The following is a 25152-nucleotide window of genomic DNA, read 5'->3' as shown; positions in this document are numbered from 1 at the left end:
TACTAGTGTTTGTGGATTAGACCTCTACGCTGGAAGGGCACCAGAGAGCTAAACCTGTCCCGTTCGTGGGTGGCTCTATGTCGTCCAAGGCCTAGCCTAGTGAACGGTAGCCGGTCCGGGAGACCGCCAGGAACCGCAGGAAGGCCGAGTGCCACCTGCTAGCTGGAAAATGCCGAATAAGCAATAAAGGCCGGGATCGGCGCGTGCAGCCCGTTAAGACCGGCCGTCCTGTATGCGGGCGAGCGGGTTTAGCTAGTTTCCACCGACCAGTCGCGCTGATAGCTCTCCTTCAGACCAAATGCTTCTCGTTTGTGCCCGCGCGGTCGCGTCTAGTTTGGTTCTAGCGGAGCGAGTGTCTGGGCGCGTCTTTACGCTGCGCCCGCAGCATCCAGCGACCTCTACAGGCGCACCTGGGGCCCGCCGCGACCGGAAGGAGCGATAGGTGGATGCGCCACTTCTAGCGACACAGGTAACTCTTCGCCGAGCATAACTTACCAGAAACTTGTTCTGCCGGTTCCGTGTGACCTATGAATAGCTAACCGCCGCGCTTTCGAGTTCTGTCCTGCAATGGCTCGTTTGGTATTCGGCGTCACATCTGACCAGCTTCACGGACGGAGATCATAAACTGAATTTTAAGACACACTAGTGGATTTTTAACTTCATAGTCGGTGATATGGACTATTACTGGTACGATCCACAATTTGGGACTGTAATCAACTGTTTACGAAACAGTTCAGTGTCAGCTGTCTAATATACCACAATCCCCTAATGCGGCAGTAACGCCTCCATTCGTGCCCAACAGTGCGACTGCATATGACGTCATTACTCGTCTCTCGGTGATGCCCGCCGTCCTTTCTCCTCACCCCCTCCCCCTCCCCTAGCCAGCCCCACTCCACATTTTTACTGTGCCACTGCCGCCTCCACTTCCCCACCCAATCAGACCGTGGCTCAAGCGCATGCGTCATGTTCTTCACACGCGCCATTTTGCCTTCCTTCATGGCTGTTTATCACGCACCACGACAACTTCGTGCTAGCACATGTGTGCGATATTTATATTTCTCGTTGCGTTCGCTCCTTAGTAAAATGCTCTACATTTTCCCAAAGTGCTACTACTTTAAGAAACTGCGTACACAGAACTCTACAAGACTCAACTACTGCTCTGTACCTAAATGAAGACATTTTTCTGCTTGTTGCACACACAACGAATTTCAACTTAGAATGCCATTTTCGAATGGTAACCCAGAGCGAGGTGTCACTCGCATGAAAATGGCAGCGAATTCATTCGATGTTGTATCTTTCATGCTGGTTTATTTACAAACAGCCACGAGCCCTAACGTATCGTGCAAGTTCGCAACTAAATTCATATGTATGACACTGTAATGGTTCTTTATTTAAGTGACCTTGACGGCACTCCGCCCCCAGTTCTCGATACCAGTAATATCGTACTACTTTTCTGCGAAGTAACAGACATATTTTTGTGACAATATTCACACTTGGTTTTATTAATGTGTAGGTACTCCGATGTATCGATATATTACAGTGATATGGTTCTTTTGTGAATTCATTTCTGTCAGACTGTCATAATCTTTGACTTACTTGTAACCGTTTTGGCGCGAATGCACACAGAGCAGTCTTTGTTTCACTTTGCAGAAGTTAAGTTGTTATTTCGCTTTGTAAAAGAACAGTCAAGTCTTGTGTTTGGTTAAAGTGGAAATTAAATATATGAAGATTGATACAAAACTGTTTTCTTGATGATATGACAATTAAGAAGAAGTATATGTGAATTTACAAGAAGTTTAATAAAAATGTGCGTCGTGAACACCAAGTCAGAAATTATTTCTGCCATTCCATTGTTCTGATCTGGGATTGTTTGATCATTAAGAATTTCCTCAAAAACGCATTTGTTAGGTCTTCAAATATTGCTAAAATACAGACCTGGACCTTCTAGCAGTCAAAGCGGAATCACCCTAGAATCAACAAGATGAGCCATAGCAACTTCGACGAAATTTTCGTGGGAATCCATTCAAAATAAGTGCCAAAATTAATGACTTTTTTACAGTGACGTCATTATTTCCATTCTGACGATACTATCCACAGCCAATAGCTTTGTTGTTGCCCGATAAAGAGAACATATGCTGCGTGAGCAACATTATTAATCTGATTTCTAACCTACTTTGCAAGTGGTGGTATTGTTAGAACACCTTGCTCTGGATGAACACTGGAAATGGGCTTTTTAAACTGAAACTACATGCGTATCTAAAAAGAGCTCTTCATAAACATTACTGCCTAAGTCGAAAAATACATCTTCATCCAGGATATTTATGGCTTTGGTGCCCACTAAGAGAAAGACTGTCAGTCACTTATCATAATAAGTAATACGTACCCATAGTGAGCTCTATGAAAAAATAGTCTTTTCACGGTTAAGTGCTGTGAAACATCAGATTTCCGGTAACAAATAGGGATAGCCAACTTCACCGGCCGAACTACCTTCGAAAACTTGCTGTAACTGTCGGATCATACCAGTTTCCAAAATCATTTGCAACTTCTATTGCTCTACGTTCTGCGCAACTTACGCCTGCGATGAAATCCTAGCGGCCATTCTCCCTCGGACGATCGGCGCTATAAATCAAAATCCTGACGTTCTTATCCACAAAACTGCACTGCCCCTAAAACAGTGGACTGACAAATGTAAAAGATAAAACAAATGAAGTTTTGGCAAAAACAGATTTTCTTTCCCAACTTTATATACACTCCTGGAAATGGAAAAAAGAACACATTGACACCGGTGTGTCAGACCCACCATACTTGCTCCGGACACTGCGAGAGGGCTGTACAAGCAATGATCACACGCACAGCACAGCGGACACACCAGGAACCGCGGTGTTGGCCGTCGAATGGCGCTAGCTGCGCAGCATTTGTGCACCGCCGCCGTCAGTGTCAGCCAGTTTGCCGTGGCATACGGAGCTCCATCGCAGTCTTTAACACTGGTAGCATGCCGCGACAGCGTGGACGTGAACCGTATGTGCAGTTGACGGACTTTGAGCGAGGGCGTATAGTGGGCATGCGGGAGGCCGGGTGGACGTACCGCCGAATTGCTCAACACGTGGGGCGTGAGGTGTCCACAGTACATCGATGTTGTCACCAGTGGTCGGCGGAAGGTGCACGTGCCCGTCGACCTGGGACCGGACTGCAGCGACGCACGGATGCACGCCAAGACCGTAGGATCCTACGCAGTGCCGTAGGGGACCGCACCGCCACTTCCCAGCAAATTAGGGACACTGTTGCTTCTGGGGTATCAGCGAGGACCATTCGCAACTGTCTCCATGAAGCTGGGCTACGGTCCCGCACACCGTTAGGCCGTCTTCCGCTCACGCCCCAACATCGTGCAGCCCGCCTCCAGTGGTGTCGCGACAGGCGTGAATGGAGGGACGAATGGAGACGTGTCGTCTTCAGCGATGAGAGTCGCTTCTGCCTTGGTGCCAACGATGGTCGTATGCGTGTTTGGCGCCGTGCAGGTGAGCGCCACAATCAGGACTGCATACGACCGAGGCACACAGGGCCAACACCCGGCATCATGGTGTGGGGAGCGATCTCCTACACTGGCCGTACACCACTGGTGATCGTCGAGAGGACACTGAATAGTGCACGGTACATCCAAACCGTCATCGAACCCATCGTTCTACCATTCCTAGACCGGCAAGGGAACTTGCTGTTCCAACACGACAATGCACGTCCGCATGTATCCCGTGCCACCCAACGTGCTCTAGAAGGTGTAAGTCAACTACCCTGGCCTGCAAGATGTCCGGATCTGTCCCCCATTGAGCATGTTTGGGACTGGATGAAGCGTCGTCTCACGCGGTCTGCACGTCCAGCACGAACGCTGGTCCAACTGAGGCGCCAGGTGGAAATGGCATGGCAAGCCGTTCCACAGGACTACATCCAGCATCTCTACGATCGTCTCCATGGGAGAATAGCAGCCTGCATTGCTGCGAAAGGTGGATATACACTGTACTAGTGCCGACATTGTGCATGCTCTGTTGCCTGTGTCTATGTGCCTGTGGTTCTGTCAGTGTGATCATGTGATGTATCTGACCCCAGGAATGTGTCAATAAAGTTTCCCCTTCCTGGGACAATGAATTCACGGTGTTCTTATTTCAATTTCCAGGAGTGTATACTGAGCTTAAGATACCGGTATCGCAATTTACAATTCTTCGCTCAAGAAACGATTTTATTTTCGACTCCGTGTAATACTAGATTATAGTGCAGAAGTAGATATTCCACGTTGATAGCTGCCCCTGAGCGTCACTTTTATGTTATAAATATGTCAGTAGTAATACATTGTCTTAAGTCAAAATTATTATTTTTCTCATTTATGTACGAAGCATTTCGGAACTGTAATTTTATTTTTACTGAGTGACCACTGTTTACGAACATTATATCTGCTTCTGTTTAACTCCTAGAACCTAGCAATTATAGAACAACATGGTTCTACGTTTTACGACACAAACGTTTCAGATGATATAGTTTGTTTGTGGTCTTCAGTCTGGAGGATGTGTGACGCAGCTTCCCACTATTTCTGGTGGTAACGTTCTGCTCAGTAGTTACCGCTCGGAGATGTGAATCGATGATTAGTTTCACTCTAGAACAGTTTACCCAAGAGGATAATCCTCATTAAGCCATACGATACAGTTGGAGGGCTTCGGAAATTACTGTGGCTGTTGTTTCCAGTTCCTTTCAGTTTTGGCCCATTGCTAACACAAAAAGTTCGTGTTGTCTAACATTACAGGGCCCTATAAGTCAGTCACCCTGACCATTGGCCCTGTAATTTCTGAAAATGCCGCAATCCCTCTTTAGGAACCGTATATTCGTCCGGTCTGAATATATTGTTGCGACACACATGTCATGCCACGGTGGAAAGATCCATGGTTTTTGGTGAACAGTGTTGTGTCTAGGCAAGACAGCCTAGACACAATGAGAGGAAGCCGAAAGGCACGCGCTTAAACTCACGCAGGCTGACGTGAGGTCTGAAACAGGATACGTAATGAATGCTATAAAGAAAAGTACGTAGCTTCTGGAATACTTAACTTTAATCCACAATTGGTGAACATTGGTCTTGTTGATACAGTATTATCATCTCAATATAACTTGGTGATGGCGCCTTGCTAGGTCGTAGCAATTGACTTAGCTGAAGGCTATGCGTATTTGTCAGTGTGGCGTCGCTAGCAAAGTCGGCTGTACAACTGGGCGAGTGCCAGGACGTCTCTCTAGACCTGCCGTGTGGTGGCGCTCGGTCTGCTATCACTGACAGTGGCGACACGCGGGTCCGACGTATACTACCGGACCGCGGCCGATTTAAAAGCTACCACCTAGCAAGTGTGGTGTCTGGCGGTGACATCACAAACAGAATAAATATTATGAACAAACCACGTATTTTTCAGTAATTATCTGCATTCCATCAGATATCCGTCGATAAGAAACCTCTTCACTCCCACTCATACTTCAAGAAATCTGGGATTTTTGCTTATAAACAAAATTTTTCGAATGTGAATCTCTGTTCTCTAACCTGAAACTGGCTGAGATTTAACATTTATATTGGTGTATCCTCATATTTACTTTAGCGCTCCATTTTTAAGGATTCTAGCTCTTCACAGATACAACTAGAAACTTGTCCGAATTACAGTGCAGTCAATATTTGTCGGACTTGCAGTGTTTCTCTGGAAATTTACACCGTCCTTGCTATTGGGTAATTGTCTCTTTCACTATTACTGCTGATAAAATACGAAGAAAAAGTGTATCACGTCCGTTAATACTAACATTCTACTGTTGAGGAGTACCTAAAGTGACAGAAACGGAAACTGAAAATTAGCTCAGTTCGATACACAGAGGGAAGTGCAATGGATGTGATAGCATACCTGTTACATTACTACACGGAATATAAGGAGAAAACTAACTCAATTTCTAGCACAGCGCGTAGGTTGCAGGAAGAATAAAGCAAGCCACGGTGGTAAAATTAGAAAATTTCGCGTTCATACAGAGGATCTTGACAGTGTTTCTCTTGTGTAGCGTACGCCAATTGAATAAGAAATGGAAGAAATAATTCTGATGCATAATGTACCCTCCACCACACAGGTTAGCATAATATCGACTTGTATCTAGACAATGGGATGCAGATACCTTTCGTGGAGTGTCTGTTAATCCCAGAGGTGTGAAACAGAGTCCTCACAGATTCGATACATTGCATCAAGACAGATGAGCGCAGAAGATTAAACCGTTCCACCCATTTCTCCAATTTTAGAGACGCACAGCGTGTTCATCCCTGTTTATATCACATTTATATGTCACTTTCCATCGTTTACATTTCTTTACTGCAAATTACAGGTTTTTATTTATTTAATGCAGACGAAGTGCAGAAACACTTTATCGAATCTGGTATGAGGACAAAAATAAAGCGACGTTGTGCCAAAACTGTCTCTGTTGCTTGTCAAAATTTTCGGGAAATTAATCATAGTATTCTTTAGCACCTTGAGTATGTATGTAGAATCAATAGTTTCACAATATTCCAGTATTAAGTGAATAAGTCGTCCTGATAATAGGAGACGTGTAGCGTAACTAACGCCCGGTGAGCAATATTTAACTGATGGTAGTTGTGAATGAAGTTTCACGCATGGGCGCTGGCTACGGACTCTTTAGAAAACTACTCTGTTGGTGCTTTGATTTAGTAGTCGTTTGCCATTAAGTGAGAACAGACTCCAAAGGCAAAGACAATCGTAGATCCCGCCTGTTGTGAAGTGCGCGGTGCGATTAGGTTTTTGCTGGTAAAAGGATCATAGGTTGCTGAAATCCATCGTCAGTTACGCCTAGCGTATCGCTCTGCAATAAGGGATGACAAATAAATGTGAAATTGGTGTCGAGAATTTCAAAAGGGCTGCTCAGATGTTCACGACGAACAGCAAAGAGGTAGGTCCAGTATTCGGACAGAACACATCTTTGATCAAGTGAATCAAAAACTTCGAAATGTTCGGCGATTGACAATTAATGATTTCGCTAAGAAATTCCAAAATATTGCTCGACTTCAGTTCAGAGGATTGTCACTGAACAGCTCGAATGTCACAAAACGTATATGAGGCTGGTTTCAAAAATGATCGACCCAAAGAAGGTGTAGAGCATGACATTTTTTGGACCGTGTAGACAAGAGGGAGAAGACTTGTTTTTCTAACACTTTACGGGCGACGAGGCGTGGATATTGCACGACGCAGAATCGAAACAACAGTCAATGCAGTGGTGCCACGCAAGTTCACAAAAACCAGATATAAGTTAAGCAATCTCCGTTCTCGAATCTAAAAATGATAGCTACCTTTTTTGGGACGAAAACGGCAGGTTTTTGATTGATTTCATAGACCGAGGGTAAACAATTACAGCTGACATACTCCGTGGAACGCTAACCAAATTGAGACATGCGACTGAGAATTGACGCCGAGGGAAACTGTCGTCTGGCGTAATCTTTCACGATAAGACATGCACCCACACCAGTGCCAAAACCTAGGAGAAGCCTAAAGATTTTCGTAGAGAAATTTCTGAGCACCCTCCGTACAGTCACAACCTAACAACAAGCGATTATTTCCTCTTTTTACATTTATAAAAATGGCTGGGTGGGGAACTAGGCGGGCTATTGGGAAAGTAAATTCCGCTCGATCGCAAAACGGAAACCACTAAGAAAATCAAAAATGTTTTATTTTCAGTAGTTAGCTGCACCTTAAAGCTACTTCTCTACGTAATCGCCGCTCCGACTTGGACATTTGTCGTAACTTTTTACCAACCTTCCATTGCCCTCGTCATAGAAGGTAGCCGCCTGTACTTTCCGTCAATTCTCTACGCTTGTCTACAGCTCATTGTCTGTGCCAAAACGTTGTATTCAAATACGGTGGTTCATATGAGCAGAAATGAAACTAAGAACTAGTTAATTACTGATTGTGTTGTGGGGGATCAAACATTTCCCATCGAAAACGCCGCAGGAACGTCTTCATTGTCCCTGTAGAGTGCTGCCGAGTATTTTCACGAAGAACGAAACGCGTGCCCACAGGTGGGCTGCACACCATCGAGCGAAATCTCTCACCAGGCCCTCACACTTGGCGGGAGACACTACTTTCTAGGCATTTTTACGTGCTCACTGTGCGCTCAGAATTCAAAAGAGCGATCGATGCGCATACTAGAGACACAACCCAACACATCCGTGCTAAACGTCATCAGATTTTTCACCGTGTTTTTCATTTCGCGACCGATCGGAACTTACTTTCCGAATATCCCTCGTATATCAAAACGATGATGATCTCAAGACTGGCGCTACCAACTAGTTCAGTTCCCAGGCGACAGACTTCTAAGCAGCTTAAAGAATCTGGCGCAGCGTTACAGAAATGTGAATGGTGATTATGTGAGAAAGTAAAGTGGGTATGCAGTAAAATATTACTGTCAGTAAAACCCTTTCCTCCTGAGCTTATTTTCTTATGATCAAACACAGCTGAGTTTTGGAATACGCCAGTGTTTTTCTAGCTTTCCGTGTGTTGTGTGTGGGTAAGAAATAGCTCTAAAACGAACCTGATGCTTCAATTAGCTTGCAAACAGCTACAGCCACACTAAGCAAATATTGTTCCTGTGCGTGTTGGTAACGCTGCATCAAGTTGCGCTTCGGGAGACACCCCGCCACTCCAGCTATATGTAAGCACACTCGAAGAACATGTCGATAATTTTTTTTTTTTTTTTTTTTACTCATCAGTCTTGTGACTGGTCCATGCGACTCGCGACGAATCCCTCTCCTGCGCCAACCTCTTCATTTCAGAGTAAAACTTGTAACCTACGTCCTCAATTATTTGCTGGACGTATTCCAATCTCTCTCTTCCTCTACAGTTTTTGCCTTTTCCAGCTCCCTCTAGTGCCATGGAAGTCACTCCCTGATGTCTTAACAGATGTCGTGGGCTGCACTCCGCCTCCTGATGCCAATTGAGGAATTACTCGACCGATTATTAGCGGCTTCGGTCAAGAATACCATCATAACGACCGGGAGAGCGGTGTGCTGACCCCACGCCCCTCCTATCCGCATCCTCCACTGAGGATGACACGGCGGTCGGATGGTCCCGGTAGGCCACTAGTGGCCTGAAGACGGAATGCTTAACAGATGTCGTATCATCCTGTCCCTCCTCCTTGTCAGTGTTTTCCACATATTCCTTTCCTCTCCGATTCCGCGCAGAACCATTCATTCCATTCCTTAACAGTCCATCTAATTTTCAACATTCGTCTGTAGCAGCACATCTCAAATGCTTAGATACTCTTCTGTTCCGGTTTTCGCACAGTCCATGTTACACTACCATACAGTGCTGTGCTCCAAACGTACTGCACATATATCCACGCCTTAGATTTGAAACTATGTGCGATTGTACAGCGTTTCATAAGACAATTCTGCCTTCATCGGTACTGATTTAGGCTCAGGTTGCCTGTAGTCACAGCGTTTGTTCTCTACAGCATTTTCAGACGCTGACTTGGTATCGATTTTGGCCTCTACGCCCAACTGGTTGACGGCGATGACCTGCCCAGCTAATGATATAAATATCTAGGCTTCTGCTGCCGGAGCCTTTCTCATTAAAGTCCCTCTGTCTGTGCTGCTGCGTCATCTTACAAAATACTTAAAACGTTAATGTTGTTAAGAGGGCATCAGAAACGTAAAGTATTAAAATACTACCCGAACTTTCCTGCCGAATTAGTCTGTGACAGGAAGAAGACCGCTGCAATAGAGCCGAAACGTCGATTATTTCAATATCTTAGCAGTTTACGGATCTGCATGAGATTGCCCAGTTAGTATCAGGGTATGATATAAAAAAGACCAGTTGTAGGCTTTCGTATACTGTTCCCTAAGGACGAACGTCTCATTAAGTCAGCATCAGTCTTCTATCCGAAAGGTAAATACAAAATCATTCTGAATAAACAAACACTTGGTACACTGCGCCACAAGGAAATGTAAAATTGTAAGTAGGCTGTTTATGTTTTCTTATTGGCAACGTTACGTAGCTCTCTGTATGAAAATCACTAGCTGTGCTGTGTGCAGTCTGTGGCTGCTTTGCATTGTTGTAATACTCGCCATTGTAGTGTTGGGCAGCGGCAGCTGGATGTGAACAGCGCGCAGCGTTGCGCAGGTTGAGGTGAGCCGCCAGCAGTGGTGGATGTGGGGAGAGAAATGGCGGAGTTTTGAAATTTGTAAGACTGGATGTCATGAACTGCTATGTATATTATGATTTTTCAACACTATTGAGGTAAATACATTGTTTGTTCTCTATCAAAATCTTTCATTTGCTAACTATGCCTATCAGTAGTTAGTGCCTTCCGTAGTTTGAATCTTTTATTTAGCTGGCAGTAGTGGCGCTCGCTGTATTGCAGTAGTTCGAGTAACCAAGATTTTTGTGAGGTAAGCGATTTGTGAAACGCATAGGTTAATGTTAGTCAGGGCAACTTTTTTTGTAGGGATTTTTGAAAGTCAGATTGCGTTGCGCTAAAAATATTGTGTGACAGTTTAAGCACAGTCGTATATAATTTTTCAAAGGGGACTTTTCAAAATGCTCTCTGTCCTTCCAGACAAACACTTCGTCTAGCCGAGTTTAACCTCTAAATATTTAAGGATGTAAACAATTTCCTCACGTCGTTGTCATCGTAGTTTAGCTACCAAGGAGACATTAACCAGTACAATTGGCTTGCTTATAAATTTGTTGGTTAGGAAGAGATGAACAGCAGTACGTCTATTTTTAATAACGTCATATATTTGTCATTCGTTAATCCATTTCCTCATACTATCACAGTTTCCAGGTACCCGGAATGAGGCAACTCTTGGACTTGCTGGAGTTGACAGTAAACAAATGGAAACAAGAAGTATACACACGTGCCGTTCAGTCAAGTCTTGAGTTGCAGGTACGTATGAGTGCAATGTCCACCAGCGAAGTGAAGTTATGAATGCTATTCAGTTATGGAGAAAGTAAATTTGCACTACCGTCGGGCCATTTGTCTTCTGTCAACTTCAACAGGTGTACGCGTTACTTCAGCCCACGTACCTGCAATGTATACTTGCACAGGAGAGTCAAAGGCAGTTTTGTATTATGTTTTTCATAATGGCAGTTTAGTCAAATGGCACACTGTGATGAGTTTTTGAACTGGTCTTGAATAGAGAAAGTGGATTAACAAATAAAAAATAAAGGACGCTGTCCACATTTTCCTAAAGAAGGAAGTTACAAGAAAGACGATCTTCCTGTTAAACATTTCCTTTACATATTTTGTATCTTACTCCTAGACAAAAGGTCACATTGAGTGGCAATGGTAAATAGGACATCATATACAGAGCATCAGGGATATAAGTGTAGATATTTCGATTGATGACTGCGGACAGTGGACTGAGTGATTATCTGCAGACTAACTGTTATAGCTATTATTAGTGGTATGTTTCTAAGTTGGTTAGTAGCTCCAAGTATGTGCAAAGGTAATTTATTAATGATTATTTTTCCCTGTTCACCAGGTCGGGTATTGAAGTGTGGATGCGTGGACGCAAAATTGTTAGTGTACACTGGCAAGCGTAATTCACTTCATGGCACAGTTACAACTGTGCGGAAAACATCAGGTATTAATTTGAAACTTCCTGGCAGTTACAACTGTGTACCGGACCGAGACTCGAACTCGGGACCTTTGATTTCGCCCGCGAAAGGCAAAGGTCTCGAGTTAGAGTCTCGGTCCGGCACAGTTTTAATCTGCCAGGAAGTTTCATATCAGCGCACACTCCGCTGCAGAGTGAAAATCTCTTTCAGGTAGTAAATTTTGTGATGTGCTTGAGGGAAGACTGTTAGACAAAAAGAAAAGAAAAACAGGTAACACACTGAAGTGGTTACATACTTAGGTACCAATTATCAAAATATCTTCGCCTATCCCCCTAACACCCCGTATAATCTGCCTCCGTAGCTGAGCAGTCAGCATCGTGATGCCACTTGAGAAGCTAACTGTTTGAGAAGTGCGGCTCCAAGGTCTGGAAAGTCGCCAGAAAAGCCGCGAGAGCGTTGTGCTAATGGCATGCCCCTCCATACCATATCTGCACGACGTCACATGGCACAGGGTGACACGGCGGCCAGTCGATATCTATTGCGTCTTCATGACCTGGACGTATATACACACTACAGGCCACAATACTTGTAAAATGCGTAGTGTACGGTACTTCCCAACGGTATTACTGATATCCCATTTAATTCTCCTAATGTACAAAGAAAAACGATTCTCTAAGCGTCCATGGGCTCTAATCTTTCTTATCTTACTCGCAAGATCTCTATATACGGAGGCAGCAGAACTATTTCAAGTCTTCGTCGTATAAGGGTTTTCAACATTTCCACCACGGATTTCGCGAGGTCCCTTCTCTTCCGGATATTCGCAGTTTGTTTTCATGAATATCTCTAATAGACTTCCGTATGATCTACACCGAGCAGTTAAGACCCTCACAACATCTTTCTAAATTCATCTGATGTCTGCTGCCGTGCCTCGTGTCTGTTTGACAAGGCTTTCAAACTCCGGAGCAGTACTCTAGGAATGGTCCCACTAGCGTTTTATGAGCTTCATTATTGGGGACGAGGTACTTTTACCTTGTACGTATATGAAGTGGCAATCCTCTCGGTTTCACGTTAAGATACATATGGCTGTCATTTTGCTTCTGTTCTAATTTCATGACCCAGTTAATTTTCGAAACAAACATTCCTATTTGGTTGGTTGATCCGGGGGAGTGGGACCAAAGAGCTAGGTCATCGGTACCATTGGTTTAGGGAAGGCTGGGGAAGGAAGACGGCCGTGCCCTTTCAAAGGAACCATCCCGGCGTTTGCCTGAACCGATATAGGGAAATCACAGGAAACCTAAATCAGGATGGTCGGACGCAGGCTTGAACCGTCGTCCTCCCGAATGCGAGTCTAGTGTGCTAACCACTGCGCCACCTCGCTAGGTCATTCCTGATAACACTAGTTCCCAGAACAGCCAGTGAAGACCTCTGGCTTGAGAGTACGCGGCATCTGGTAGAACATGGCGCTCTCGTCTTCATTACATGTTCCGTGTTCGAGATCATCTAGCGGACGGTCCAAGGCAAATATTTTTATGTAATCGATGCGCAATACATCAGCGGGGCGTGGTGACCCGACCGTAAATTACGGCCCGGAATCTGAACTGCGCTGTCGCGCGTAATACCATGTTAATTGAATCGCCGTGGTTTGGCGGTAAACGCAGCCGAATCAGGCCGACTAATGGTGCGGCAATTTACGCAGATTCCTCGCCGTAAATCAAGTCCCTATCCCGAGCCACGCAACGCCATGTGTACAGGCGTGTAATTTCCGATTGATTATGCGTCTCCCTCTGAACACCACAAGCTGCGCCTGTACTGTGGGCGTACGCTCTAATCGGTCACGCAGCGGAGCGTTTTTTCCGTCACTGTTCCTTTGGCTTGAGTCTTCAGCCGTAGCTCGAGCGACCAAAATTCTAGTAACTCACTCCATTCAGTTGTGAAATTTTCTTCTCTGTAATCCAGAGGACATAAGCACTGACTCGTATTTTTCCTTGAGAGCTCCGTCACCAAAAACTAACTGACATCGTTCTATTCTTTCTATTGTAACGGCCTTTACACTTCATTATTGACAACGGCAACTTCTTTATCTTTCATCGTTTCATTGTGCTTGTAGGTTACATTTTGTCGACACATTTATATTTCTATTGCACCGTTGATATGGCTAAACCCGCACGTATCACCTACCGCTTTCAGTAGTCGACGATGCCGTATTTCTTGTGGTCAGCGCCAAGCTCTACCAATCCACTTATGCCTCAACTAGTTCATCTCCTTCATCACACGTCCCAATGCACTCTAGTGGTCTTAAAAATAGCTCTATCACTCTCATGACCTGTTTAATTGCTAGTGTTAACAATTATTCGTCAAGGCAAGTTCAATTAAAACCCAATCGCGCAGTCAGTTTCATTTTTTTGGAGACGCATTTACACATATGTATAATTAAGTTAGATGTAGCTGCTGTCGCCACGGTAAATGGAATAGCCTCGCGTGTCACGTGACTGAGACGTCGTCACATCCTGTACGAGGGTCATTCTAAAACTAAAGACCCCACCCACACCTCCGTATTCGTAGGCGTTCCTAATCTTTGGCGCCAGTATGATGCTAATGGAGAGCAGAAACGGTCGTTAAATATCTGTGCTGTTTCAATACTTTTTACAAAATCATCGCTCACCGAAGGTGTGCAGTTCATAGCGAAATTCGGTTCTGAATGAAAAACGAAAGCGCGACCTGTCTGAATTTACCAACAGACAATCGAAGTTTATGGGAATGCGACGAAAGAATCTCAGTTCGAAATGCATCATGTATAACGGCGGACGAACGAATATTCAATATGAGAAACAATCAGGCCGGCCTTCAGTTTTGATTGACGAACTCAAATCAAGGATTGAGGCAAAAGTTCAATATATAGACGTTTAACTATTGACAGGATGAGCTTATGCTTTCCAGAAGTCTAATGATAAGTTCCTTACCAAACTGTTAGCTTTGATTTGAGCTAAGGAAAAGTGTGTGCCAGCTGGATTTCTCAACTATTTACGGCTGAAGTGTCGCGTTCCGGCCCAGGTCCAAGCAACTATTACAGAACTGGTGTGACCAATGCGGCGCAGTCAGGACGTTAACGAAAATATTGTTCGGCTGTGTTTCCCTCATTAACTTTTACAAAGGAGTCGAGAGGGAGTAGAACCTCACTGGCTGTTTAGCTTTGGTGTTGGAAACTGGGAAGGATGTTTGACAGGGACCATGATCTGCAAAAGTAGGAAAGTGACATGAAATCTTTAACCAGGTTTGCTTACCATTAGACACATTTATATGCGAGGTGTGTGGTGTCACCACCAGACACCACACTTGCTAGGTGGTAGCCTTTAAATCGGCCGCGGCCCGGTAGTATAGGTCGGACCCGCGTGTCGCCACTGTCAGTGATTGCAGACCGAGCGCCGCCACACGGCAGGTCTAGAGAGACTTCCTAGCACTCGCCCCAGTTGTACAGCCGACTTTGCTAGCGATGGTTCACTGACAAAGTACGCTCTCTTTTGCCGAGACGATAGTTAGCATAGCTTTCAGCTACGTCGTTTGCTACGACCTAGCAAGGCGCCATTATCAATTGCTATTTATCTTGTGATGCATGTACCGTCAGACCGATGTTCACCAATTATGGATTTAAGTTAAGTATTGCAGCAGCTAAGTACTTTTCTTGCTATTATAACTCCTTTAACTGTTCCAGACCTCACGCCAGCCTGCATGAGCTTAAACGCGTGCCTTTCGGCTTCTCCTCCTAGTGGTTTGGCTGTCTTGCCAAGTCACTACAAGGTGTATGACCAGCAAATACCCTTAACATATATACATAAACCACACTTGATACTAAATATTTGACTTCGAAATCCCTTTTACCTTGCTGTCAAGAGGCAAGAGCCACCTGGTCTCTTGATCCTATCACTATTGGATGTTCTCGCTGGTTTGCCTGCCTCAGAGACAAGTGTAATATATATAAAGCCAACTGCAAAATTGCTACACTTCACCAGTTGTATTTGCGCCGCCCAAGCACACTGAGGGGACTGGCGTCATCGGATAACTAGTATCGTATACCGTGTCGGACCTGCTTTGGTCCGGCATAGTGTAGCGTTTCGAAGCGGCATGGATTCAACAAGTCATTGGGAGACCCTTACAGAAATATTGAGCCATGCTGCATCTATAGCCGTCTATAACTGCGAAAGTGTAGCCGGTGCAGAGTTTTGTGTGCGAACTGACCTCTCGATTATGTCCCATAAATCAACATCTACATCTACGTGACTACTCTGCTATTCACAATAAAGTGCCTGGCAGAGGGTTCAGTGAACCACCTTCAAGCTGTCTCTACCGTTCCACTCTCGAACGGCACGCGGGAAAAACTAGCACTTAAATATTTCTGTGCGTGCACTGATTTCTCTTATCTTATCGTGATGATCGTTTCTCCCTATGTAGGTGGGTGCCAACAGAATGTTTCCGCAATCGGAGGAGAAAACTGGTGATTGAAATTTCATGAGAAGACCTCGTCGCAACAAAAAACGCCTTTGTTTTAATGATTGCCACCGAGCTGCTCTTCTTTGTACTTTTTCGATGTCATCCGTCAGTCCCACTTGATGCGGATCCCACACCGCACAGCAATACTCCAGAATAGGGCGAACACGCGTGGTGTAAGGAGTCTCTTTAGTAGACCTGTTGCACCTTCTAAGTGTTCTCCCAATGAATCGCAGTCTTTGTTTTGCTCTACCCACACTATTATCTATGTGATCGTTCCAATTTAGGTTATTTGTAATTGTAATCCCTAAGTATTTAGTTGAATTTACAGCCATCGGATTTGTGTGTCTTATCGCGTAATCGAAATTTAGCTGATTTCTTTTAGTACTCATGTGAATAACTTCACACTTTTCCTTATTCAAGGACAATTGCCACTTTTCGCACCATACAGATATCTTATCTAAATCGTTTTGCAAGTCGTTTTGATCATCTGATGACTTTACAAGACGGTAAATGACAGCACCATCTGCAAACAATCTAAGACGGCTACTCATATTGTCGCCTATGTCGTTAATATAGATCAGGAACAATAATGGGGTTGTAACACTTCCTTGGGGAACGCCGGATATTACTTCTGTTTCACTCGATGGCTTTCCGTCTATTACTACGAACTGTGACCTTTCCGACAAGAATTCACGTATCCAGTCGCACAACTGAGGCGATACTCCGTAGGCACGCAGTTTGGTTAGAAGACGCTTGTGAGGAACGGTGTCGAAAGCCTTCTGGAAATCTAAACATATGAAATCAATTTGACATCCCCTCTCGATAGCACTTATTACTTCATGAGTATAAAGAGCTAGTTGTGTTTCACAAGAACGATATTTTCTGAAACCGTGCTGACTATGTGTCAATAAATCATTTTCTTCGAGGTACTTCACAATGTTCGAATACAATATGTGTTCCAAAACCTCACTACAAATCGACGTTAGTGATATAGGCCTGTAATTCAGCGGATTACTCCTACTTCCCTTTTTGGGTATTTGCGTGACTTGAGCAATTTTCCAGTCCTTAGGTACGGATCTTTATGTGAGCGTGTGATTGTATATAATTGCTAAATATGGAGCTATTTTATCAGTAACTCTGAGAGGAACCAGACTGGTATACAATCTGGACCGGAGGCCTTGCCTTTATTAATTGATTTAAACTGCTTCGTTATTCTGAGAGTATCTACTTCTATGTTTCTCATCTTGGCAGATGTTCTTGACTGGAATACAGGAATATTTACTTCGTCTTCTTTGGTGAAGGAGATTCGGAAAACCGTGTTTAATAACTCTGCTTTAGTTGCACTGTCATCAGTGACTTCACCGTTGTTATCGCACAGTGAAGGTATTCATTGCGTCTTGCCACTGGTGTGCTTTATGTATGACAGAATCACTTTGGGTTTTCTGCCAGATTTCGAGACAGTATTTCGTTGTGGAAATTATTAAAAGTTCGATGGGATTCATGTCGGGTGATCTGGGTGGCCAAATCATTCGAATGGATAGCCCAGGATGTTCTTTAAGCTAATCGCGAACCATTGTAGCCCGGTGACATGGCACACTGTCATCTATAAAAATTCCATCGTTGTTTGGATGCAGATAAGTCTCCAGGCAGCCGAACGTAACCATTTCCAGTCAATGATCGGTTCAGCTCCACTAGCGAACCCAGTCAATTCCCCCTAAATACGGCCTACGATATTAAGGTGGCACCACCATCTTCCATAGTGCCTTGTTGACAACGTGGGCCTATGCCTTCGTGGGATATGCGACTTACTGTAATCCTACCCTCAGCTCTAGCCAACTGAAATCTGAACTCATCTGACCAGGCCACCGTCTTCCAGTCGCCTAGAGTTCTAGGGTCCAATTGGTATGGTCACGAGCCCAGTAGAGGCGCTGTAAGCCATTTCGTGCTGTTGGCAAAAGCACTCGTGTCGATCGTCTGCTGCCATAGCTTATTAATGCCACATTACTTTCTTCCGTTATTTCACAGAGTGTTGCTCGTCTGTTAGCACTGACCACTCTACGGAAACGCCGCTGCTCTCTCGTTAAGTGAAGGCCGTAGGCCACTGCGTGGTCCGTGGTGAGAGATAATGGCTGAAATTTGGTATTCTTGGCCCACTCTTGACGTTGAGGATCTCGGAATACTGAATTTCCTAACGATTTCCGAAATGGAAATGGAATGTCCCATGCGTCTAGCTCCAACTACCATTCCGCGTTCAAAGTCTGTTAATTGCCCTCGTGCGGCCATAATCACGTCTGAAACCTTTTACATGAATCACCTGAGTACAGTCAGAGCCCCGCCAGTGCATTGCCCTTTTGTACTTTGTGTATGCGATACTACGTCATCTGTATATGTGCATATTGCTATCACGTGACTTTTGTCACCTCAGTGTAATACTGTCTTGTGGTGTGCTCTCCTCTACTATATTCTAGTATTGATTTCATACTGCTCATAGCTTTCCCTTTATACTCTTATTAAGGACTTTTACCCACTCGTATCTGGTTACGAATGGCGTGCTTCACTATTTTTCTCGACCGAGCGAGGTGGCGCAGTGGTTAGACACTGGACTCGCATTCGGAAGGACGATGGTGCAATCCTGCGTCCGGCCATCCTGATTTAGGTTTTCCGTGATTTCCCTAAATCGCTCCAGGCAAATGCCGGGATGGTTCCTTTCAAAGGGCACGGCCGACTTCCTTCCCCGTCCTTCCCTAATCCGATGAGACCGATGACCTCGCTGTCTGGTCTCCGTCCCCAAAAACAACCAACCAACCAACCACTATCTTTCTAAAATATTCCATTTACACATACTCGCCTTAATTTCCGTCTAATATCCAATAATTGTGGTTGGGTGCTTCGTATCGCGAGAGTGGTCTCGATGATCGCCTTTGTTGGCGTTTTGACAAGTGGTAATCCCGTACTGGTGCCCTGACCGACTTTCAAGTGATAACCGTTTCCAGCTGTGTCCAGAGCGTTACTGTAGCAAACGTTCTGGTCGCATGGGTGACTTCGCACGCACACACATGCGTTACTGCCAAGAAATGTTGTACTAAGCTGCTCCACTTATACTCCAACATTTTACTAAAATGTTCTCCATTCATGAAACATACACAAAAAGGGGAATAATGGGAGCTATACTGCTTTTTCTCGCCTGGTAGAATAATGGTGAGGGATTTGGAACCACTTTGTTGCAATTAACGGGACCCAAATTAGCATGGAAGTCCAGGAGCAAAACGCCGGTTAATGTAGTGATGTCATTCACAACCCCGACAAAATAAAACAAATTCTAAATTTTGATCACCAAACAGAATAAGGCTGCAGTATTTAGTAATTCACACGGTTCCCTGCTCATTGCCTTTACACCTAAAGGAGAGATCATAAATGCACCAGCACACTGTCAGACCCTGCACTGGCATTACGTGGCCAAGCGGTTCTAGGCGCTACAGTCTGGAACCGAGCGGCCGCTACGGTCGCAGGTTCGAATCCTGCCCCGAGCATGGATGTGTGTGATGTCCTTAGGTTAGTTAGGTTTAAGTAGTTCTAAGTCCTAAGGGTCTGATGACCTCAGAAGTTAAGTCCCATAGTGCTCAGAGCCATTTTTGAACTGACATTACCGCACATTTCAAAACCAACTGTTTGGAATGTTGTCCAGCCCCATTGTGCTTCTTCACAACACTCGCCCGCATTTTGATGCGCTGACCAAGGAACTGCTTCGTTAGTTTAATTTGGAAGTTTCACAACATCCACCTTACTGCCCCAGGATTTGGCCCCAGTGATCTTTTATCCATTTTGAAGGATTTTTGGGCAGAAAGCACTACAGAAATGACAACGAACTGAAAGAGAACAATAGTTGTTGGTTCCGCAATTTGGCAGCAACTGAATATGATGAAGGCACCAGGAAACTTTGGAAAGCTACAACAGTCGAGCGCAAGATGTTAAAGTGCACGAAATTTGCGGGTTTTAACGTCGGTGCGCAACAAACAGCAAGCAAGCAGGCATTGGCCTTTTCTTGGTACACCATCTTGGGAAGGTAGCCGCTGTCAGAGCGCTGTTGATGCCAACATGCGGATAACCTGTGTCGTCGTCAGATAATAGAAGGGCCAAAGAGCAACACATCACTAGCCATTTCGATGCTGGACGCTGGAGCCAGTGAGCAGCCATTGCCATACAGAAACAACTCGATACTGGAAAAAGAAGCCAACACCCCATTTGTGTACAAAAAATTCACTGCAAACCTCGGGCACAAGAGGCAAACCGTCATTGGCAGCTCGAATCATGCAGAAAGGTCTCGTTGACTTGACAAATCGCAGTACCCGTCGGTATACACCGATGATGGAATAAGAGTATGCTGGAAACCACTTAAGGCGGGACATTCTTTTTGCCAAATGAGCACCATTCTGTCAAGTGGGAAATGTTCAAATGGCCCACTGACGCATCTGCTTTTGCTCCTCAGGGGCTAATGATGTAGAAACCTACTCTCTAAGCATGTGCATTCGCTAATCGCCTACAGCACAACACAGACACTCGTTACTTTCAGCAAGTTAACGCACCTCCTCCTCATCATTCTCGAACTGAGTCAGATTGATTAGAGGACCACTCAACAGATACGAGGGTGCTCGTGTGGTCTCCAGCTCAAATGACCATGACTCTGTTGTTTCCTTCTGGGATGCATTCGAATCGGATGTATATTCCTTGTATCCAGCTCTCGCCCATTGCCGTATGGTACAGGAACCAATGGTGCTATTATGGAGCAGGATGACCCACGGCCTTTGGTGTTTCGTGACTTCGATATTACATCAAGCCACCGTCTTCATTAGGGTGAAAATACGTAATTATACTAAGGAAGAGGTCTGAATCAGTACCTCACGTAACTGTGCATGGTGTCAGGCAAGTAAGAAAGTCCACTACCAATACATGCAAAAAGAGCAAATACATCGAAGTGCAGTTTTCACTAATGTATAGAGGAAAATGTGGCGGATTATCTGAGGTACACAAATAATTTTATCACTTATGTCTCCCAATCATGGCACCGACTGCATTTCTTTAACGAAACTAGGTACGTTTTTCCCTGGGATTAGAAAGAGGCTTCGAAGAGGATTTCAACAGTTTAAATGTAGTACCGCCGCTGTTTTTGGTTCTAACCTGAAAATAAACATCTGCTACGGCTGTGTTGACATCAGTGGGCCAAGCAACGCCCAGCAAATCTGGCAACGCAGGAGGAGTGTAGCGTAGCTGTAAGATGGACCAGGGGATTACTATACAGTTCGGCCATGAGGGTGCTGATTCGTGCTTGGTTGGAAGCATTGTACTGGCGTAGCAAACCTGCCATTAACCGGTATAAATGGTCGTTGACTTCAGCAGAGACACGAGCGGCCTGGCAATACCCACCACGAAGTGAGGGTCAAGTAAGTTACTGCCAGATTATGGGTCAGCAAGCAGCCAACGCCGATCTCGGCCGCCATCTCCGCCAGACCGGCACCCAGTTCTAACAAGGGAACCTCTCCATCGCACCCCCCTCAGATTTAGTTATAAGTTGGCACATTGGATAGGCCTTGAAAAACTGAACACAGATCAATTGATAAAACAGGAAGAAGTTGTGTGGAACTGTGAAAAAATAAGGAAAATATACAAACTGAGTAGTTTATGGGATGATAGGCAACATCAAGGACACTTAGATTGCAGGAGCGCCGTGGTCTCGTGGTAACGTGAGCAGCTGCGGAACGAAAGGTCCTTGCTTCAAATCATCCATCGAGCGAAAACTTTAATTTTTTATTTTCAGTTTATGTGACAAACTCTTACGTTTTCATTACTTTTTTGGGAGTGATTATCACATCCACAAGAAAACCTAAATCGGGCAAGGTAGAAGAATCTTTTTTACCCATTCGCCAAGTGTACAAGTTAGGTGGGTCGACAACATATTCCTGTCATGTGACGCACATGCCGTCACCAGTGTCCTATAGAATATATCAGATGTGTTTTCCTGTGGAGGAATCGGTTGACCTATGACCTTTCGATCAAATGTTTTCGGTTCCGATTGGAGAAGCACGTCCTTTCGTCTACTAATCGCACGGTTTTGCGATGCGGTCGCAAAACACAGACACTAAACTTATTACAGTGAACAGAGACGTCAATGAACGAACGGACAGATATAACTACGCAAAAATAATGAAAGTAAAATTTTCGCTTGTGCGAAGACTTGAACCAAGGACCTCTCCTTCTGCAGCTGCTCACGCTACCATGAGACCACTGCGTTCCTGAGCCCACGTGCTCCTTGATGTTGCCTATGTAGCCCATGGACTACTCAGTTTGTATATTTTGCTTATTTTTTCACGTTTCACACAACTTCTTCCTGTTTTCTCAATTGATCTGTGTTCGGTTTATCAAGGCCTATCCACTGTGCCAAGTTATAACTAAATCTGAGGGGGGTGCGATGGGGAGGTTCCCTTGTAAGTACACCAGCTGGGGACTTACCTCTGTGCAGCGGATGACCCATTTCCAGTCGCTCTTCAATAGAAGCTGAACTTCTGCCTTAGGGGGCAGCGGTTCGTGTTTGGGGTGGTGTGGCCGCCTGCACGTCAACATCAGAGCGAGGGCTCCTGCGCATGCAATAGTCAACCACTGCTGCATACCCATCTTCTGGCTTCTGACGGTCTCAACGTGAATTCTGGCTGTTACATGTGCCACTGGCATATGCCACACCCCATCCTGTGGAAACTGGGGGCATTACTGAGGTGGCGCGGGCTAAAAAAGCGTGAGCATCGCTGGGCGTAGACGTCATAGCCATCCAGGCTGCCGGCTTCCACAGCTGGACATCCATGCTGCACACATGAGGAGACGTGGCCACGGCAGCACAGCCCTACGAATGTTGTAGCACAAGTTGAATAAAAGTGCTTTACCTTCCAGCTGTGATTTCCTAACCACCTCCAGCCAGTACTCCCTCCCCCCTCCCTCTCCACCGGCTCTGCTGCACCTTTAACTCTTCATCACAGTGGCGTCTAACCCCCAGGTTACTACATTACACCTTCCGTCGGAGGTTCGAGTCCTCCCTCGGGCATGTGTGTGTGTGTGGTGTCCTTGGTTTAAGTTAGATTAAGTAGTGGTTAATCTTACGGACCGATGACCTTAGCAGTTTGGTCCCAAAAGATCTTACCACAAATTACCAAATTTCCAATTACATAACATAACGTCAAATTGTAACAAGACAGAAAGACCTCACCACTGATCTGCCGCCAGTACAAGAGGTCCCAGAATCGTCTGCCTCACTACACCAAACGGAGGCAAACATAAGACTCTCATATAAAGTGCTCAGTTGTTGACTGTCAGCATTAATACATGCCACAAAGCGATTCCGGACAAGCAATACAACATGATTTCATCCGGACTAATCACAGCACAGGGCCTTGTTATATAGCATTACGTGCCTACAGGAGTCATCAGTTTACATCCTGTAGACCTTTCTCTTAAGACAGATAAAAGCTCAGAAGCATTAAATCAGATAAGTGTGAAGGCTATTTTTGTATCCTAAACAACCAATCCAACAATCTCTAAATGCATTAAGACAGTGTGTGGAAAGGAAGGTAAATCTATCGTGTTGGTACCACTTGCTTGATTCATTGCGACGTCTTCCAACAAATGCAGCAGCACATCTGTGAGGAAGTTAAGCTGTAAGGGGCAGTCAAATGAATACGAGACAAATGGAAAAAATAAGCCATCATTTAGTAAGACACTGTTCGAAACTGCACCCCTAAGGGGGTGAAGTAGGGGATGAAGAGGTTTTTGACAATATTTCGCTAATAAGACAATTTTGAAGCTAGAACTACAAAATTTGTTATTTGACGTCTCAGTCAGAAATTAAAAAGTACATGCTCAGCATTTTTAAAAATTCAATCACTAGTGGGGTAAAATACTGGGTGACACTTTTTTTAAAACAAATCATTATTAAGGTACTATTTAAGCATTTTTAAAGCTACATCTGTGAAAACTGGTATTTGATTTCTCGGTTAGAAATAAAAAAATACATTATTCAGTATTTTTGGAAATTCAGTCCCCAAGGGAGTAAAACAGAGGATGAAAGTTTTCACAGAAATATTTCATTACGAAGACATTCTTGAAACTAAATCTCTGAATATTTGTATTTGGCTTCATGGTTACAAATAAGGAAAATACATGTTTCAGTGTTTTATATATGTTCAAACCCTAGGGGTGAAACAGAGGATGAACTTTTGTATGAAAATATTTCGTTATACCTAAACACTTATAAAGCTAAAGCTGTAAAAACCGGTTTTTTACATGTAAAGAAATATGTGCTGGGGGATGAAAGTTTCTACGGAGATATCATCACATGAACTCAAAAGGCAGGATTAACAAAGACTTCCGACTCCCGATCTCAGTATCACTTTTTGGTTAGAAGTACATTCTGTAAAGGCTTTCTTCTATGGCCTTAATTAGCGTGAAAGTTTTAAAAGTGTTGCAGTTTGTGAACAACATAAAAATTCCATTGAAGAAAAACGAACAAATCTGTGCAGACCTTATAATTTACAAGAACGAAGCAAAGGCTCTAAGCTATTCAGACGACTCAGGTTATTCAAGTAGGTGTTTAAAACCAGGGTCTTTCTTACAAAAAAATTAAATGAGCTATTAAAACTCACAAAATTAGACCAGAAGCATAATCATTTGCCCGCATCTCGTGGTCGTGCGGTAGCGTTCTCGCTTCCCACGCCCGGGTTCCCGGGTTCGATTCCCGGCGGGGTCAGGGATTTTCTCTACCTCGTGATGGCTGGGTGTTGTGTGCTGTCCTTAGGTTAGTTAGGTTTAAGTAGTTCTAAGTTCTAGGGGACTTATGACCACAGCAGTTGAGTCCCATAGTGCTCAGAGCCATTTGAACCATAATCATTTGTTGCAGTGCTGTTGCAGGAAGCAAAAAAGGAAAAATTACGAAATTAAGAAATGAAGTTTAAAAAATTAAAAAAAAAATTAAAATGCTTGTGTACTACATGCATATCCAGTCCTAAGC

The 25152-nt window shown here is 44.5% G+C and overlaps 1 long non-coding RNA gene across 1 annotated transcript in view; it reads left to right on the top strand.

Annotated features, from left to right (window-relative positions):
- Window positions 1–342: 342 nt before the first annotated feature.
- LOC126484531 (uncharacterized) overlaps window positions 343–25152 on the top strand; it is a 488984-nt gene continuing 464174 nt past the window's right edge. The window contains exon 1 of the long non-coding RNA XR_007587869.1: window positions 343–469. This is a non-coding gene — a long non-coding RNA (uncharacterized LOC126484531). The remainder of the gene's footprint in view (window positions 470–25152) is intronic.

The sequence above is a fragment of the Schistocerca serialis genome, chromosome 6, assembly GCF_023864345.2.
Source record: "Schistocerca serialis cubense isolate TAMUIC-IGC-003099 chromosome 6, iqSchSeri2.2, whole genome shotgun sequence".
Classification (NCBI taxonomy): domain Eukaryota; kingdom Metazoa; phylum Arthropoda; class Insecta; order Orthoptera; family Acrididae; genus Schistocerca; species Schistocerca serialis.
The sequence above is the reverse complement of the archived record's forward strand: the minus strand, read 5'-3'. Positions and strand labels throughout refer to the sequence as shown.